Source organism: Hypanus sabinus, chromosome X2, assembly GCF_030144855.1.
Source record: "Hypanus sabinus isolate sHypSab1 chromosome X2, sHypSab1.hap1, whole genome shotgun sequence".
Classification (NCBI taxonomy): Eukaryota; Metazoa; Chordata; class Chondrichthyes; order Myliobatiformes; family Dasyatidae; genus Hypanus; species Hypanus sabinus.
The window spans coordinates 36,683,885-36,701,441 of record NC_082739.1 but is presented as its reverse complement, the minus strand read 5'-3'; the positions used below and the strand labels follow the sequence as shown (position 1 = coordinate 36,701,441).

Genomic DNA, 17,557 nt, shown 5'->3' with positions numbered 1-17,557 from the left:
TCTATCCACTCCCTGTTATGTACGTCCATCAATGCCACCCCTCACGAACGCCTATTCTCTTTTCCCAGGAAGTCTGTCACTGGGACCACCCTACCAGCTTGGCTGACGTCCCCAGGGCCAGTGCTGCTCCGGAAACATGTGAGGAGCAATAAATACTCCCCGCTGGTCGAGAGGGTTCACCTTCTACATGTGAACCCCCAGTATGCCTACGTGGTCTTACCTGATGGGCGGGAGGACACTGTCTCCGTCCGCAACCTGGCGCCCGCAGGAGCAGCAGACCACTACCCCGAACACTCCCCGGTAACTATGAACCCTGTACCCGAGGTGACACCGCGCACACCAGGCCCTACACAGACTCCTCATGACACTCATATACCGGGCGTTTTGTACGCGTATCTACCAGGCGCCTCGCACATGCGTGAGGGATCACCGACGCCTAGTGGGCTGACACCTCCAGTTAGGCCGGAACCAGCACAACCTCCGTCTCCTGTGCAATCACCACCACCGGCACCTGTGCAATCACAGCCGGTGCTACGTAGATTGCAGCGACAGATTCGACCATCTGATAGACTTAACCTGTAAGAAACTTCGCCACATGGGGACTCTTTTTAAAACAAAGGAGGGGTGAATGTGGTGAACTACATATACCTGTCTGGACACGCCCCCTGCTGACTGCTCCTGTGGCTCCTCCCACAGACCCCTGTATAAAGGCGATCGAGGCCTGAGCCCGGCCTCTCAGTCTCCAGGATGTAGTATGGTGGTCAACCACTGCTTGTTCCTTCTTCCAGTCAATAAAAGCCAATATCTCGCCTTCACGTTTCAGAGTGAGTTATTGATGGTGCATCATCATTGATTCTGGACACCATGAGCTCAAAAACACAAGACTGGATGATAGAGCTCTGCACCTTCTTAGGTATCCAAAATTGCAGAAGCCAGACTGCAGTCAGATTGATTAACTCCAGCTGATACCACAAAATGACTGGATGCACTGGCTGCACCAAATATTGCTGTTCTGACAATGTTCAGAGGCAATATCTGTTTACGTGAAAAATTGTCCATATGTTTCTAATCCAGCCACTTACCACCCCATCAGTCTCCTCATAAGCGTCAAAAATCAGATCCCATTTATTATCACTGTATGTCATGAAATTTGATTTGCAACAGCAGTACAGTATTTAAATAAAAATAAGTTGCAGTAAGAAATATATAAAAATTAGTGCAAAAGGAGAGCTAAATAGTGGAGTAGTGTTCATGTGTTTATGGATTGTTCAGAAATCTGATGGCAGAGGGGAAGCTGTTCCTAAAATGTTGAGTGTGTGCCTTCAGCACTCTGTACCTCCTCGCTAATGAGGAGGACCTCCTTACTGAGGAGCGGGGATGTCCTGGGTGGTTCTATTGGCAGTGCTATCAAGTATGAGTAAATTGCTAATGTTCAGTTTGGTTTCCACTAATACCACACAGCTTCAGATTTCATTATAATTTTGCTGGATTCCAGAGATAAACTGAGAATGCTTCTCCTCAATATCAAGATAGCATTTGACTAAATGAGAAGAGTTCTAGTAAATGGCAAAAGCCAAGGACATAACTTTCCATTGACAGAACTCAATCCTACCACAAAGGAGCATTATTAAAATTGTTGGAGGTCAGTCATTTCAGCCAAGAGTTCCTCAGGCAGTGCCTTAAGGTCTGGTTTAAGACTGCGCTGCTGAAGTACAGCAATAACTTGTGGCAGCAAACAAAACTACTAACTACTTTATTAATCACGTTTTTTCTCAGAAACGATCACTGCAATCAATAGCCTGCAAATTCCCTTTTGGAGATGAACTTTGAACTGCCTCTACAGCCTGGCATTTTTGTGGTGTGAACTGAAGTCTCAAAGATCTAGGATAGTTGTGGCATGGTGAGTACGGGGCCGAGAGCAGGGAATAAGCCAATATTTGACCATTGCTGGAACAGACTTAGAGGTGATTTGAAGTAGCAGTACCAAGGTGAGGCAGAGCCTGGGCCTCAGAGCAAGGAGTGATGTGCTGTTTGGCTGATTTAAGTGCCGGGCCAGATTGGAAAGGTGAGGTACAGGCCAAATTGAGCGTGTGAGGCCCTAGCTTGAGAGCATATTGAAGCGGCAGGGCCTGGGTCCAAGAATAAGGAACAACCTGCTGTTTGGCTGACTTAAGCACCGGGCCAGATTGGAAAGGTCAAGGTGGCAGGACAGGATGAGAGGGATGGGGCAACATTCAGTTTGCTGCTCTGTGAGGCTTACTCGTCTCTGTGCTGAACTGAGGCTGCAACCGATCGGCTGTGATTGGCTTCGTGGCTCACTTTCATGAACTTCATTTCTGAATGTTGTTTGCTTATGTTTATTGCTTACACAATTTTTTTTCCTGCACATTGGCTGTTTGACGGTCTTTTTTTAGTAAGTTCTATTGGGTTTCTTTGTTTTGTGGCTGCCTGTAAGGAGATGAATCATTGATAAGAAATATACTTTGAACTTTAAGGTTAACTATTTTAAAGGCCTTTCATCAATGATAAAGTTAGAAATGAGATTCTCATCTAACCTTCAATTTTAAACATGCCTCCCTCTCTGCCCGCTCCACTGTCATAACAACGCACTTTGTGCCTTTCTCAATTCAGATAATGAAGAAATCGCTTTTTGTCAGGCCTTGACAGCTTCACTGTCTGATACCGGAGAAGACTATGAAAATTTCTGGTAACTCACATCCAGATATCTTGGCATTTACAAACAACAGAGGATAGATTGGAGGTAGGATCTGCACATGATATCACTACATAGCTGATTCTGAGAATGTTGGTACGCACCTTAAGGGGCCCAGTCTATGTTGCCATTATGCGTACATGAATTAATGTAGGTTGCAATTACTTGAGTGTGTGATAGGCCTGGAAAATGAACAGTCATGCTGCAGATGACTCCGATGACATATAGGTTGATGTGTATGCATGCGAAGGCGGTGACTGAAATAAAAATAACAATTCTGAAAATATTTACCAGCCAGCATTTTGGAGAGACAAAGAATTAAGGGTTATGGGGAAAAGTCATCTCTTTGGATGCTGAAAAAGCATTTGATCGAGTTGAATGGAAATATTTATTTAATGTCTTAGAGAAATTTGGTTTTGGTGTTAATTTTAATAATTGGATTAGAATGATATATAAAACTCCTATTGCTACTGTTATTACTAATAATTGTAGATCTTTTTTTCAGCTTTCACAGGGAACAAGACAGGGTTGTCCATTAAGTCCTTTGTTATTTAACTTAATATTAGAACCCCTTGCTATTGTTCTTTGTCAAGCTAAAGACATTCACGGGATTCTTGTGAATGAGACCATTCATAAGATTTTCCTTATGCTGACGATTTACTGGTTTATATATCTAATCCTGAGGAATCTATCTGCGCCTTGCTAAAATTATTTAATGAATTTGGAGATTTTTCAGGATATAAAATTAATTTTAATAGAAGTGAACTGTTTCCTTTAAATGAATCTGTTTCTATATATGATAATACTCCTTTCAAAGTTATGGATTCCTTTAGATATCTAGGCATTATAATCACTAAAAAATATAAGGATCTTTATAAAGCTAAGTTTGTTCCCTTGGTAGATTCTATGAAGTATTTATTTAGCAGATAGAACACACCTACGTTTTCATTTGCTGGCCGCATCTATATAGTCAAAATGATGATTTTACCAAAATTTTTATATTTATTTCAGAATATCCCTGTTTTTTTGACTAAGAAGTTTTTTTGATCGAATTGATCTTATTATCTCATCTTTTATTTGGAATGATAGAAGACCAAAAATTGGTAAATGTCACTTACAAAAATTGAAAAAGGACGGAGGTTTTGCTTTGCCTAATTTAAGAGTGTATTACTATGCAATATATGTCCTTTTGCTTATACTAGGTTGATAAGAATGAGCAGCCAATTTGGGTAGATTTGGAATTGAAAGCTGTGAAACAGTTTTATTTAACCTCTTTAATTGGGAGCTGCTCTACCTATACAATTAGCTAAAGTTGTTAATTTAAATTTATACCCTGTGATTAAGTATTTTTTACAAATTTGGCTCCAGTTCTGTAATTTTTTTAATCTTAAAAAATTTAAACTTTGTAGTTTAATTTATCGAAATTATTTTTTTAAGCCTTCTTTGAGTGATCCAATTTTTTTTATTTTGGAAAAATAAAGGTATTAATTCCTTTTTGGATCTATTTAAAGAAGATAGACTGATGTCTTTTGAACAATTAGTTGATAAATACTCCCTTTCATATTCACACTTCTTACAATACCTTCAAGTTAGACATTTCTTACAAAAATATTTAAGTAATTTTCCTTGCATATTAGAGGCCGACCTGTTAGATACTGTTCTGAGTATGAACCCTTTGATGAAGGGTTCCATTGGAAGAATTTATAATTTATTATTACAATAGGATAAGCTCATTTTTTTAAAGATTAAACAAGATTGGGAAAAGGAACTTAATTTGATTTTTATAACGGAGGACTGGATGCGGATCTAGAAGTTGGTTAACTCTTCCTCGATTTGTGCTAGCCATTCATTGATTCAATTTAAAATTGTACATCATTATTATTTGACAAAGGAGAGATTTGTTGAAAATCTTTCCCAATGTTGATAGTTATGTGATAGATGTAAAACTGAGACAGCTACACTGACACACATGTTTTGGTCTTGTTCTATACTAGAACAGTTTTGCTAGTCAGTTTTTTCTACAATTTCTAAAGCACTTAAAATTAATTTACAACCTAACAAATTAACTGTACTCTTTGGAATAATACCTCAAAATATCCGTGGTATTTCTTTGTCTGACCAAGATGTTATTGCGTTTGTTACGTTGATAGCTAGGAGGGCCATTCTGTTGAAGTGGAAGGACACGTTGGCTCCCACTCTGTCACAATGGTTCTGTCAAGTGATGTTATGTCTTAGTTTGGAGAAAATTAGAAGTCGAACCTTTGAACCTATGTTTGATTTTGAGAAAAGATGGGGTTCATTTGCTCGTTACTACCATTTCCTCCACGATCTAATTGTAAATTTTGGTGCAATTTTTTTTGCTGGCGGTTTGATGTTTATCTTTGGAAGCTTTTTGTATGATGCACGGCTCCGGGGTTAAACACCTCATGGGTTCTTTTTTTTCTCACCTTTTTCTTGCTTTAGTAGGATTTTTTTTCTTTTCTTCTCTTTTTATTGTGTTACCATATTTTTCAATCCATAATATTGTTTTTTTTCTTTTTTGAGACATTGTAAGTGTTACTTACTTTGATGTACTCTTGTTATTTTGGATAATAATAATAATAAAATGATTTGAAAAGAAAGAATTAAGGGTTATGGGGAAAAGGCAGGTAGATGGAGCTGAGTTTGCGATCTTATTGAATGGCGGGGCAGACTCGATGGGCCAGATGGCCTATTCCTGCTCCTATTTCTGATGTTCTTATGTTCTTATTCACGGATATTTTACAGAACTAGGAATAGATAGAAATCAAATATATTTGTAGTTGCAGAGAAGAGGGAGAGATAGAGTAAAGAGAATGTCTGTGATATGATGGTCACAAAGAGCCATTGAATGAGACAAATGTTATTGATGCTGCTGAGAGAAGGAAGTGAAGTCTTGGTGACTGTAGGACATGTGAATACCAGGAGATGAATGCTAGCAGAAGACAGAATAGAATGCTGAAATGAAAGTGGATGCTGAAAGTACCCAGCAGATCGTGTAGTATCTGTGAAAAAAGACCTTTCATCAGATCTAGGCAACTTTGGGAAGGCTGGCTATCTGAACTTCCATCTCTGAACTATCTATACTTCCAGTTTAAGATGGTGCTACCGAAGGCATGTGACACCTTACTGGTAGTTTGAAAGCAAAGAAATTTGATTAAAACAGTACAAAGAACACTTTTTTTGAAGTAAATTGTGGTAAACTATCACTGCAAACAAAGAGGCAAGCAAAGGCAAGGTGATTTCGAAAGATGTGCCCTTCTGGTGCACTGCAAAATTGACGCTCTTGGAATTGGAGCTGTGTTGGTTGAAGTGAACAACTCAGAGGGGAGAAGCTGAAGCAGAGGAGTTCCAATGCCTGTCCAACTAACCTGAGTGCAAGGGTGGATTGCTCTAAGTGCTGAGCTGATTTGGCTAGGTCAAGAATGGCTTCTTCGGCAGTGGAATCTAAGCCCAAAGCAAATCACTGGGCAGCATGTTCTAGGCCTGGAGCAATTTGCCACGGCAGAGCCCAGCTCCTAATGTGAGGCATGATCTGCTGTTCAGACAATTTAAACATGGGCCCAGATAGTCTGAGGGCTCCTCTCTCTGCTGAGGCTATGAGACTGCCCCCAGCCGCTGTGCTTTGCATCTGCGAACCTTGTGACGATTTGCCCCACTAATATGATGAACTGAGTACTGAGACTTTGGGCTGACTCTGGGCTGCTCCGAGGATTTGGATCTAAGGACTCAGTTTGGTTCAGAATGCTTGCTTCTATTGTTTGCGTGATTTGTGTTTTTCTCTCTCCCTGTACATTAGAGGTTGGTCTTTGTTTTTTTAAATTGGGTTGTTTTGGGTGTCTTGCTTTGTGGCTGCCTGTAAGCAGACAAATCTCAAGGTTGTGTAATTTATATATTCTTTGGTAATAAATGTACTTTGAATCTTGAAATTCTTGAATTTAATACTGAATTCATTATCTAGTCGGATGATGTGTGCCGAGTTTATGTTGGGCTTCTTTGAAGCAGGCACCTCCACCAAGCCAGAAAGGCCATAACCTTTGTGAAAGCTAGAGGCCAACCACAATCTCAGCCCGGATCACCAGCAGGCTTACTCACCACAGCATCTGAAAGTTGATCTTAGCAGGCGATTAAAATTCCCTGACTTCATCACATCATCATCCCTGAGGCGTGACATGGTCATTCTGTCAGAAACCTCAAAGCAGGTGGTCATAGTAGAACTGACAGCGCCTTGGGAAGACCCAATTGAGGAGGCGTTTGAACGCAAGAAGGCTAAATACCAGGAGCAGGTAGAGCAGTGCCAGAGACAGGGGTGAAGGGCACGATGTGAGCTTATAGAGGTGGGTTGTAGAGGTTTTGCTGGCTGCCTGCTCTGAAGAACCTACTCCCTCCTTGGAATTATTGGGCTGCAAAGAAAAAAGCCATCAGGACTGTCACAGAAGTTGCTGAGCGACCCTTCGGATGGCAATGGATCAAGAGGTGTGAGCCGTGGGCCAATGCTGCTGGGACACGAGCTAGGGCCTAATCCACCCTGACTGGGTCGCCTGGGCAAAAGTGTCTACTGTTGATGTATGTAATTGATATATCAATAATATTTGAGTAATCTTGTATATATATGTTGTTTGATTAATCACTCTTGTTTGTTTAAATAACTCATTACGGGTTATATGTAAAAATATGTCAATTGCATACGTCATCATGATACGTGCGTGCCCCACTTAAAGTAAAGGTGAAGTTATAATTGTATTTTCAGACTCCCATGTTTCCTTTAAATTAATGTAATGTTTCAAAGTTACAAAGCATAACAGCTGAAAGACCTGGAACAACCAATGACCCCAGGTTACATCGCTGCTCATTGTCCTATCCATCATGTGACTGTTTATTGGTCTGTCATGTGACATCACGGGATTGGTCGATTTCGCGGGCTCATCCATCTATCAATTAACATTTGACCTACATATTCTGTGTATGTGAACATGTTCATTTTTGTCCATGTGACTACGAGTCAAGCAGACCTATTCAGCTGCACTGGACACAATAAATATTTCTTTAATTATAACAGTAGCAATGAAGATTAAATCTGTGACATTCGCTCTTTGGGAATAAATGTTCACATTTGAACAATGAGCATAACTGGAAATGTTGAGGAATACTGTGATTCACTGTATCCCTGGAATGTTTATGTTGAACATTTGGACTGCTTTTCGTGGCAAACAACATCACTCATCCCAGTAAAAAAAAAGCCAGCATCTTGCTCAGTGTATGTGGATTGTGTATGCTCAGTGTATGCTCAGCATATGACATCGTCCGAAGTTGCTGAGTCCTAATTTGCACTCTTCAAAATCTTATGAGGAACTCGTGAAATTAATTAGGTCTCATTACAATCCTAAACCATCAGTTATTGTGCAATGCTTTAGATTCAACACTCATATTCAGTTAGAAAATGAATCAGTAGCAACGAATTAGGAAAACTGATAAAATCTTGTGATTTTGAAGCTATTCAAGAAGATATGATACGAGATTACTTGGTTGTCAGCATGCATAATGTTTGTAATACACTCAGGTGGTCTAGGGCCAGTTCCACCTTTACAGATGCTTTTAAAGATTATTGGCATACCTTAGAATTCAACATTGGGTCTGTTATTACTATATGCAGTGAAAAGTCAAGTAGACTCATTATGTTTGGCCTGACTCTTTGAAGACACTTACACCGCCGCATTGTAGACCAAAGATTTACACAGGGAAGCTGTTATAGCTGCTTGGTTGTGGCAGGGTTCTTCTTGAGCTTGAAAATCAATTGCACCAACTACCAGTGCATTATCACTGAGGGAGAAGGAGTGAACCTACTTGAGTATGATTGGCTACAGCAAGTGCCTGTCCTAAGTGTGTATCTGATGAAAACTAACATGCCAGTCGATAATTTAGTCAAGCTGTATAAACTTTTTTTTCAACAATCCTAATAAAGGTAAGCTCAAGGGTACCAAAGTGCATCTTCTGGAATCAGGCACAGCCAAACCAAAGTTGTTCAAGGCATGTTCCCTGTCATTATGCTTCGCCCCAAAGTTGAGGGGAGCTTTCACAATTACAAGAAAAACAGATAATTGATCCTGTGAGATTTTCACAATGGGCAACCCCTATTGTCAAGATTGATGGGAGCAGAAGAATATATGGAAATTACAAGGTCACAGTGAATTCATGCCTACCCATCGAGACACACCCAATTCCAAAGGCAGAAGATGTCTGCACAACACTAGGAGGTGGAAATTTCTTCACTAAATTTGACCTCGCAAATGCATACCAACACCTTGAACTAGAAGAACAGACTAAGAGCCTCACTAGTATTGCAACACACAAAGTATATGAGGCACATGTTTGGCATAAATTCACCTCCAGCAATAATCCAATGTACCATTGAATACTGCAATAAAGACCTGCCCAGTACAGTAGCTTACTTAGATGATATTCTGCTTACCGGGTCGACCCTAGAAGAGCACCTGAATAATCTTGGTAAAATCTTCCCCTGACTGATGGAACTCGGTCTACAACTAAAGCAAGAGAAATGCATCCTTCTGGCAGATCATATAGAGTACCTGGGTTTTCACTTGGATTCCAAAGGTATACATCCTATTAGAGAAAAGCTTCTCCCCATTCTTGAAGCCCCAGCACCAAGGAATATCCATGACTTTGCTCCTTTTTGGGCACGTTTAATCATTATTCCAGATTTCTGCCTCACGCAGCCATGTGCCTTGCTCTGCTTAATGCTCTATTGAAAAAAGGTACAAGGTTGCGTTGGGAATGAGGGATTCATTTGGCTGTCTCCTGATGTGGTCTAGATGTTGGCCGCATACACTACCATCCATAAGTGCTAAAGTAACTTGTTGGCCCTCTTTCACCACAACTTCACGTATGAAGGCACTAGCTCAGAGTTACGTCAGGTGGCTGAAAATTGAGGAAAACATTGAGCACATTGTTCATGCATGCAACCCATGCCAGCAGTCTCGACCTTTAAATGCTCCCATACCTATGGTTCCATGGCATTGGACAACCAAACCCTGGAGACATTTACACATAGACTACACAGGTCCATTAGATAGTCACATGCTGTTGGTAGTTGTTGATATGCATTCTAAATGGATCAAGGCCAAAGCAGTGAAGACTTCGACCAGCCAGACAATGATAAACATTTTACGCACACTATTTTGTATGCATGGAATTCCTGATACTGTGGTCTGTTATAATGATCCCATGTTTATAAGTAAGGAATTCAAAATATTTTTTTCAAGACAATAGAGTTTGCTTGCAACATACACCCCCTTATCACCCATCATCAAACAGTATGGCTGAAAGACCTGTTCAGACTGTCAAGTAGGGGATACAAAAGTTGAATGGTGACATACACCAGGATCAATCAATAGACAATGGACAATAGGTGCAGGAGTAGGCCATTCGGTCCTTCGAGCCAGCACCACCATTCACTGTGATCATGGCTGATCATCCACAATCAGTAACCCGTTCCTGCCTTCTCCCCATATCCCTTGATTCCACTATCTTTAAGAGCTCTATCTAACTCTTTCTTGAAAGCATCCAGAGAATTGGCCTCCACTCTCTTCTGAGGCAGAATATTTCACAGATCCGCAACTCTCTGGGTGAAAAAGTTTTTCCTGAACTCCGTTCTATATGGCCTACCCCTTATTCTTAAACTGTGGCATCTGGTTCTGGACTCCCCTAACATTGGGAACATGTTTCCTGCCTCTAGTGTGTCCAATCCCTTAATAATCTTATATGATTCAATCAGATCCCCTCTCGCCCTTCCAAATTCCAGTGTATACAAGCTCAGTCGCTCCGATCTTTCAACATATGACAGTCCCGCCATACCGGGAATTAACCTTGTGAACCTACGCTGCACTCCCTCAATAACAAGAATGTCCTTCCTCAAATTTGGAGATCAAAACTAAACACAATACCAGGGCCCTGTACAAGTGCAGAAGGACCTCTTTGCTCCTATACTCAACTCCCCTTGTTATGAAGGCCAACATGCCATTAACTTTCTTCACTGCCTGCTGTATCTGCGTGCTTACTTTCAGTGACTGATGAATAAGGACACCTAGATCCATTGCACTTCCCCTTTTCCTAACTTGACACCATTCAGGTAGTATTCTGCCTTCCTGTTCTTGCCACCAAAGTGGATAACCTCACATTTATCCACATTAAACTGCATCTGCCATGCATCTGCCCACTCACCCAAACTGTCCAAGTCACCCTGTATTCTCATAACATCCTCCTCACATTTCACACTGCCACCCAGCTTTGTGTCATCTACAAATTTGCTAATGTTACTTTTAATCCCTTCATCTAAATCATTAATGTATATTGTAAGTAGCTGCGATCCCAGCACCAAGTCTTGCGGTACCCCACTAGTCACTGCCTGCCATTCTGAAAAGGACCTGTTAATCCCTACTCTTTGTTTCCTGCCTGGCAACCAATTTTCTATCCATGTTAGTACCCTACCCCTAATACCATGTACTCTAATTTTGCCCACTGATCTCCTATGTGGGACCTTATCAAAGGCTTTCTGAAAGTCCAGGTACGCTACATCCACTGGTTCTCCCTTGTCCATTTTCATACTTTTTGTTCAGGTAGCGAATAATTCTACAAATTACCACAGGTTTCTCTCCATCTGAGCTATTGGTCGGCCAGAGGTTGTGTTCCTCATGGGATTTAATGCTCCCAGAGCAGGAAGACTGAGTATGAGATAGGCAGGAAACAATGACAGTGTGGTACGATTCAAATATGGAACATCGGAACTTTCAGGAGGGAGATCCGGTTTATGTTCGTCCAAACCTTGACTGAAAGGAGAAGCTGTGGTGAAAGAGGGCCAACAAGTTACTTCAGCACTTGAGGATGGTAGTGTATGCTGCCAACATCTAGACCACATCAAAAGATCTCCAAGTGAATTTCTCGTTCTAAAATGAGCTAGCGAACAAGACAGGTTATCCCCACAACCTATCAAAGTGGAATCCCCAGCTGAAAGCATTGAATCCGGACCAACACTCGATCCTGTGGTTTCTGGATTGCGCCAATCAGAATGGACCAGAAAACCAGTGGAGTATTACCAATCTGGTTTTGCCTAAAATCTTATGTGTGGAGAGATGTTCTATCCACTGGGTCACTGTTTATTGGTCTGTCATGTGACATCATGGGATTGGTCAATTTCATGGGCTTGTGCATCCATCAGTTAACGTTTGACCTACTAATTCTGTTGCGTGTGAACAATTTCATTCTTTTCTGGGTGACTATGAGTCAAGCAGACCTACTCGGCTGCACTGGACATGATAAATATTCTTAAGTATAACAATGTGTCCCAGCACATCCAGGGATGTATCTCAGCATCAAACATTGCGAAAAGCCAGACGAACAAGTGGAAGTATTTTGGAGAATTAGGAGGCAACTGGAAAATCAAGATCACTGTTTCAGATTGAGTGGTCTGTTCTGAAAAAATACAAGTCATCCAATCTGGGTTTACTTCCACCAGTGTGGATCAACGTTGGCGCATTTCAGGGGTGTGTGTTTAGCCCACTGCTCTACTCTGTCTATATCCATGACTGTGTGGCTAGGCACAGCTCAAATACCATCTATAAATTTGCTGATGGTACAACCATTGTTGGTAGAATCTCAGATGGAGATGAGAGGGCGTACAGGAGCAAGATATGACAACTAGTGGAGTAGTGTCGCAGCAACAACCTTGCACTCAACATGTAACACGCTGCAAGGTTTCACAACTAACGTAATATCCTCTCTGTAATGTTCCACTGCTGAGGCAAATGTTTCTCTGTAGCAGCAATGTTTGGGTTATGACTAGAGATAACGGGGCTTGTTAGCCATTGAGCAGGATGTTGTTCTTTCTTGTGTGTCTGGGAGAGGGATTTTGCTGGGGAGAGATGAGGAGAGAAGATGCGAGTGGAGAGAGTTGGTAGACCGCCGGACGGAGTGGACTTGGAGCGAGAGTCCGAAGGTCAGCGACGATCGGAGGAGATCGATGATGGACAATGGCTTTATCACTGAGCTCCAGTGTTTGACATTAGACAGTTTCATGAGAATGGGCCCTTTTATATTTTTTTTTGTTTCTTTACTAACCATATAGTCAAATTAAGAATTATAAAGCTTATTAATTATCAATCGCATATTGTATATTGTTTGTTATTTCGGGTTACTGATTTGTAACAGGGGACACATCGCGCAGCATATACCCAAATGTGATTTCTTAAGTTGGGCCAGGCCAGGGGCTATCATCCTCTAGGTTAAGCTGCCAGCCGAAGCAAGAGTTCCAAATGCCAGTAAGACAAAAGAGCTGATTGTGGACTTCAGGAAGGGTAAAACAAAGGAATATATACCAATCCTTTTAGAGGGATCAGAAGTGGAGAGAGTGAGCAGTTTCAAGTTCCTGGGTGTCAAGATCTCTGAGGACCTAACCTGGTCCCAACATATCGATGCAATTATAAAGAAAGCAAGACGGTGACAATACTTCATTAGGAGTTTGAAGAGTTTTGGTATATGTCAGCAAAAGCACTCAAAGACTTCTATAGATGTACCATGAAGATCATTCTGACAGGTCCGGGGTTGGGGGGGGTGGGTATCTACTGCACAGGACTGAAAAAAGCTGCAGAGGGTCGTAAATTTAGTCAGCTCCATCTTGGGTACTAGCCTACAAAGTATGCAGGACATCTTCAAGGAGCAGTATCTCAGAAAGGAAGAGTCCATTATTAAGGACTCCCAGCACCCAGGGCATGCCCTTTTCTCATTGTTTCCATCAGGCAGGAGGTACAGAAGCCTGAAGGCACACACTCAGTGATTCACGTACAGCTTCCTTTCCTCTGCAATCCAATTCCTAAATGGACATTGAACCCATGAGCACTACCTCAGTGGACTCTTTGAAACAGTCCACTGTCCCTGCTGGCTTCTAGGCAGCCACCATCATTCCAGTGCCTAAGAGAGCAACAGTATCTGGCCTAAGTGATTACTGCCCAGTGGCACTGCCCTTAAAAATTATGAAATGCTTTGAGCACCTGGTAACAGATTGTATAAAAACCCTTTTCCAGTTCACCTGCTGTTCAAATTGATCCACTGATGATGCCAGAACCTCAGCTCTCCACTCTGTCCTATCCCACCAAGAAAATGATGCTTCATATGCCAGAATGTTGTTCATTGACCAGCTTAGAGTTTAACATGATCATCCCTCAGAGACTGGTGGGTAAACTGTACTCAATAGGACTCAACATCCCTCTCTGTAACTGCATCTTGGACATCTTGATGGAAAGGACCCAGTCTGTCCAAGTTGGCAGCAACATCTCAACCTCCATCATGAGTTCATGCTGCTGACTCATGACTGCACTGCCAGATTCAGCTCAAACCACGTCATCAAGTTTGCTGATGATACAACAGTGGTTGGCCTTGTCAAGAACAATGATGAGTTGGCATTCACAGAGGAGCTAGAAAGACTTGTCAAATAGTGCGAGAACAACAACCTGAGTCTAACATTGATGATATAAGAGATAATTGTGGACTTCAGGAAGGCACAGGTCGATCACTCTCCATTGCACATCGATGGCTCAGTTGAGAGAGTGGAGTACAAAGTTCCTTGGTATACACATAACAGATGATCTAACCCGGACCCACAACACCTCCTCATTAGCCAAGAATGCACAGCAGCATCTACACTTTCTGAGCAGATTGAGACATACAAGACTCCCACACTCTAATAAAGTTCTGCAGGAGCACCATCGAGAGTGTTCTGACCGGCTGCATCATTGTGTGGTACAGAATCTTCAAGGTATCAGACCGCAAGATCCTACAGAGGATAGTACAAAATGCCAAGTGAATCATAGGATCTCCCTCCCCACTATTAGTAACATGTACTGGGAGCATTGTATGCGAAGGGTGCGAAGGTTGGTTAAAGATCCCTACCACCCATCTCACATTCTCTTTGACCCACTACTCTCAGGAAGGAGTTACAGGAGTACCAGGACTAGGACTGCCAGACTGGGTAACAGATTCTTCCCTCAGCTGTGAGGCTAATGAATACTCTGCTACCACTAAGGTCTTGTTACTAGCACAGCACGCTGTTTACAGTACTGTTTACATGTGCAGTACACTACATGCATTTTGAATCATAATTATTAACAAACAGTACTATGTAAAATTCTTAGGCACATATATATATATAGCTAAGATGCCTAAGACCTTTGCACAGTACTGCATTTGTCCATATGGATCGGAGAGCAAGTTTGTAAATCTGGCAGCAGTAAAAGATGTTGAAAGTGGTGAGGGTGGAGCACTCTAGGAGGGGTGTGGGACAGGTGGCAGAGAAGGAGTGCCAGGGGCGGGGACTCGTGCGCATGCTGACACACCAGGCAAGGTCATTTGATTCCAAACAATTGGTTTATTGATCATTACAGAATGTCTCTCTGATGATTCCTGCTCCCTTCCCTCTCACTGATTCCTTCCCACTCTTGGTCCACAATAAAGACCCACATCAGAATCAGGTTTATCATCACTCGCATATGTCATGAAATATTTCTTGCTGCAGCAGCAGTACAGTGCAATACATAAAATTACTACAATACTGTGCAAAAGTCTTAGGCACCCTAGCTATATACATGTACCCAAATGTTTTAGGCTTTTTCACAGTATTGTATTTATGGTAATAATTTTGTTTTATGTGCTGTGTGTGATATATATTTTGTGGGTACACTGTTGTCTGGAGGAACGTTGTTTCATTTTGTTGTATATATGTACAATTAGATGACAATAAACTTGAACTTGAAAATGGTGATACAGGTAGAGAGTTTTTCTTGAAATATCCTAGTAATTTTCAGATATAATGATGGTTTCTGACTCCATCATCTTTTCAGACAATGGATTCCAGACCCCTACCACTCTTTTGAAGAAAATATTTTTATTTCATTTCATGTCTAATTAGTTTTAATCTATGAAAAAGGATCTCATGCTTTCTGGCATATATGATGAATAAACTCTTCTCAGGCTTCCAGCTGGGTACAGGTATCGATTTTAACTGATGGTTCAATGACAAACTCTGCCTGGGCATGTCTAGTCTGGTGGTATTTATACCCAGGTTGTCTGCCCCTCCTGATTGGTTAGTCCTCATCCAATCAGGTTTCCGCTCTCCCATATTGTTTACAATCAAATTCCAGTTCTTACTTCTAGCAAGACCTTCGTCTTTGTTAAAATTTAGAGTAGAGCAAGCAATCCAAAAACTACCATCGGATACCGCAGAGGAGGTAAGGAGGTCTGCATGGCCCTCGAAAGGGCTGTTTTGCCAAAATCGAACATTACAAAAGCAGAAAGAATGGCCCTCCAGGCACTACGGCAAAACGCAGCCATAATGATTTTTCCAGTGGACGAAGGAAATGCAACAGGCCTGATGTGGAAAGTCCAACAGATACTGGGCGATCCCACCTACAGGGTCCTACAGCGGGATCCCATGGATTCAACTGTGAGGGTGACCTGTGGTCTACTGAAGAAATCTGGTCAGCCAGCAGACATACGCAAGGCACTTCTGCCTCAGGCGCCATTACCACCAAGACTTTACGGGCCCCCTAACATACACAAGGAGGGTTTCCCCCCGAGGCCTATAGATTCTCTAACTTACTACCTCGCTAAGCATTTAGCAACCATGCTGCCCACCTTTGTTGGGGGCTGTGAGCATCACATCACGAATTTGACTGCCTTTGTAACAATGTTAACCAACATCCAGCTGGCCTGGGAGGACATAGTGGTAATTTTCGATTTGGTGTACCTGTTCATGAGGGTTCCAATTGAGGACAGCTTGGTCCTCCTGCGATCAATGTTTGATAAGGCTACCATTGTCCTTTTTGAACATACCCTTACATCAACATACTTCCTCTTGAATGGGAACTACAATAAACAAACGGACTGGGTGGCCATGGGATCACCCTTGTTGCCGGCTATTACTAATTTCTACGTGGAGGACTTTGAGAAGAGGGCACTGAGCTCATCTCCCTTATGCCCCAAGTGCTTCTTCAGATACATCAATGGCACCTTCATAATGTGGCCTCATGGACGCCAGGCACTCCCAACAGTTCCACGAGCATCCTAACAACATACATCCAAACATTCAATTTACTGTGGAGATGGAGAAGAATGGTTGCCTCCCATTCCTGGACATTCTAATACAATGGAAACTGGATGGTAGGCTCGGACATGACGTCTATCGGAGACACACTCACACATGCTTCTACCTCAACAATAACAGCCAAAATCATACCTCCCAATGTAGAGTGGTTCTTTCCACTTTGATTAACCGTGTGAAAACTATTTTGAACCCAGAAAGTCTCCACAAGGAAATAAGACAATTATGCACAACCTCCCTACAGAATGGCTACAAGGTGAAGGAAGTCAATCGGACCCTAAAAGGGTCAACAGAAAAAAACATGAAACCTAACAACAAGGAGGAACCTGTCACTACCTCCTGTTTCCCCTATATTTCCACAGTTTCTAGAAGATTGCCATTATCCTGAAGAAACACCGGATTAATACGGTAGCGTGGAAGAGCAGAGGAATCTGGGGGTACATGTCCACAGATCCCTGTAAGTTGCCTCACAGGAAGATAGGGTAGTTAAGAAAGCTTATGGAGTGTTAGCTCTCATAAGTCGAAGGACAGAGTTTAAGAGTCGCGGGGTAATGATGCAGCTCTATAAAACTCTGGTTAGGCCACACTTGGAGTACTGTGTCCAGTTCAGGTCGCCTCACTATAGGAAGGATGTGGAAGCATTGGAAAGGGTACAGAGGAGA

At 42.0% G+C, this 17,557-nt stretch overlaps 1 protein-coding gene across 4 annotated transcripts in view; it reads left to right on the top strand.

Annotated features, from left to right (window-relative positions):
* hepacama (hepatic and glial cell adhesion molecule a) overlaps positions 1–17,557 on the top strand; it is a 97,515-nt gene that overhangs the window by 1,723 nt on the left and 78,235 nt on the right. For 3 of the 4 annotated variants that reach the window (XM_059957261.1, XM_059957263.1, XM_059957260.1), the window contains exons 2-3: positions 1,777–1,900; positions 2,632–2,761. The gene's annotated coding sequence lies outside the window, so the exon portion shown is untranslated. Of the gene's footprint in view, positions 1–1,776; positions 1,901–2,379; positions 2,414–2,631; positions 2,762–17,557 lie in introns of those variants that run through there. The other variant, XM_059957262.1, reaches the window with a different exon arrangement.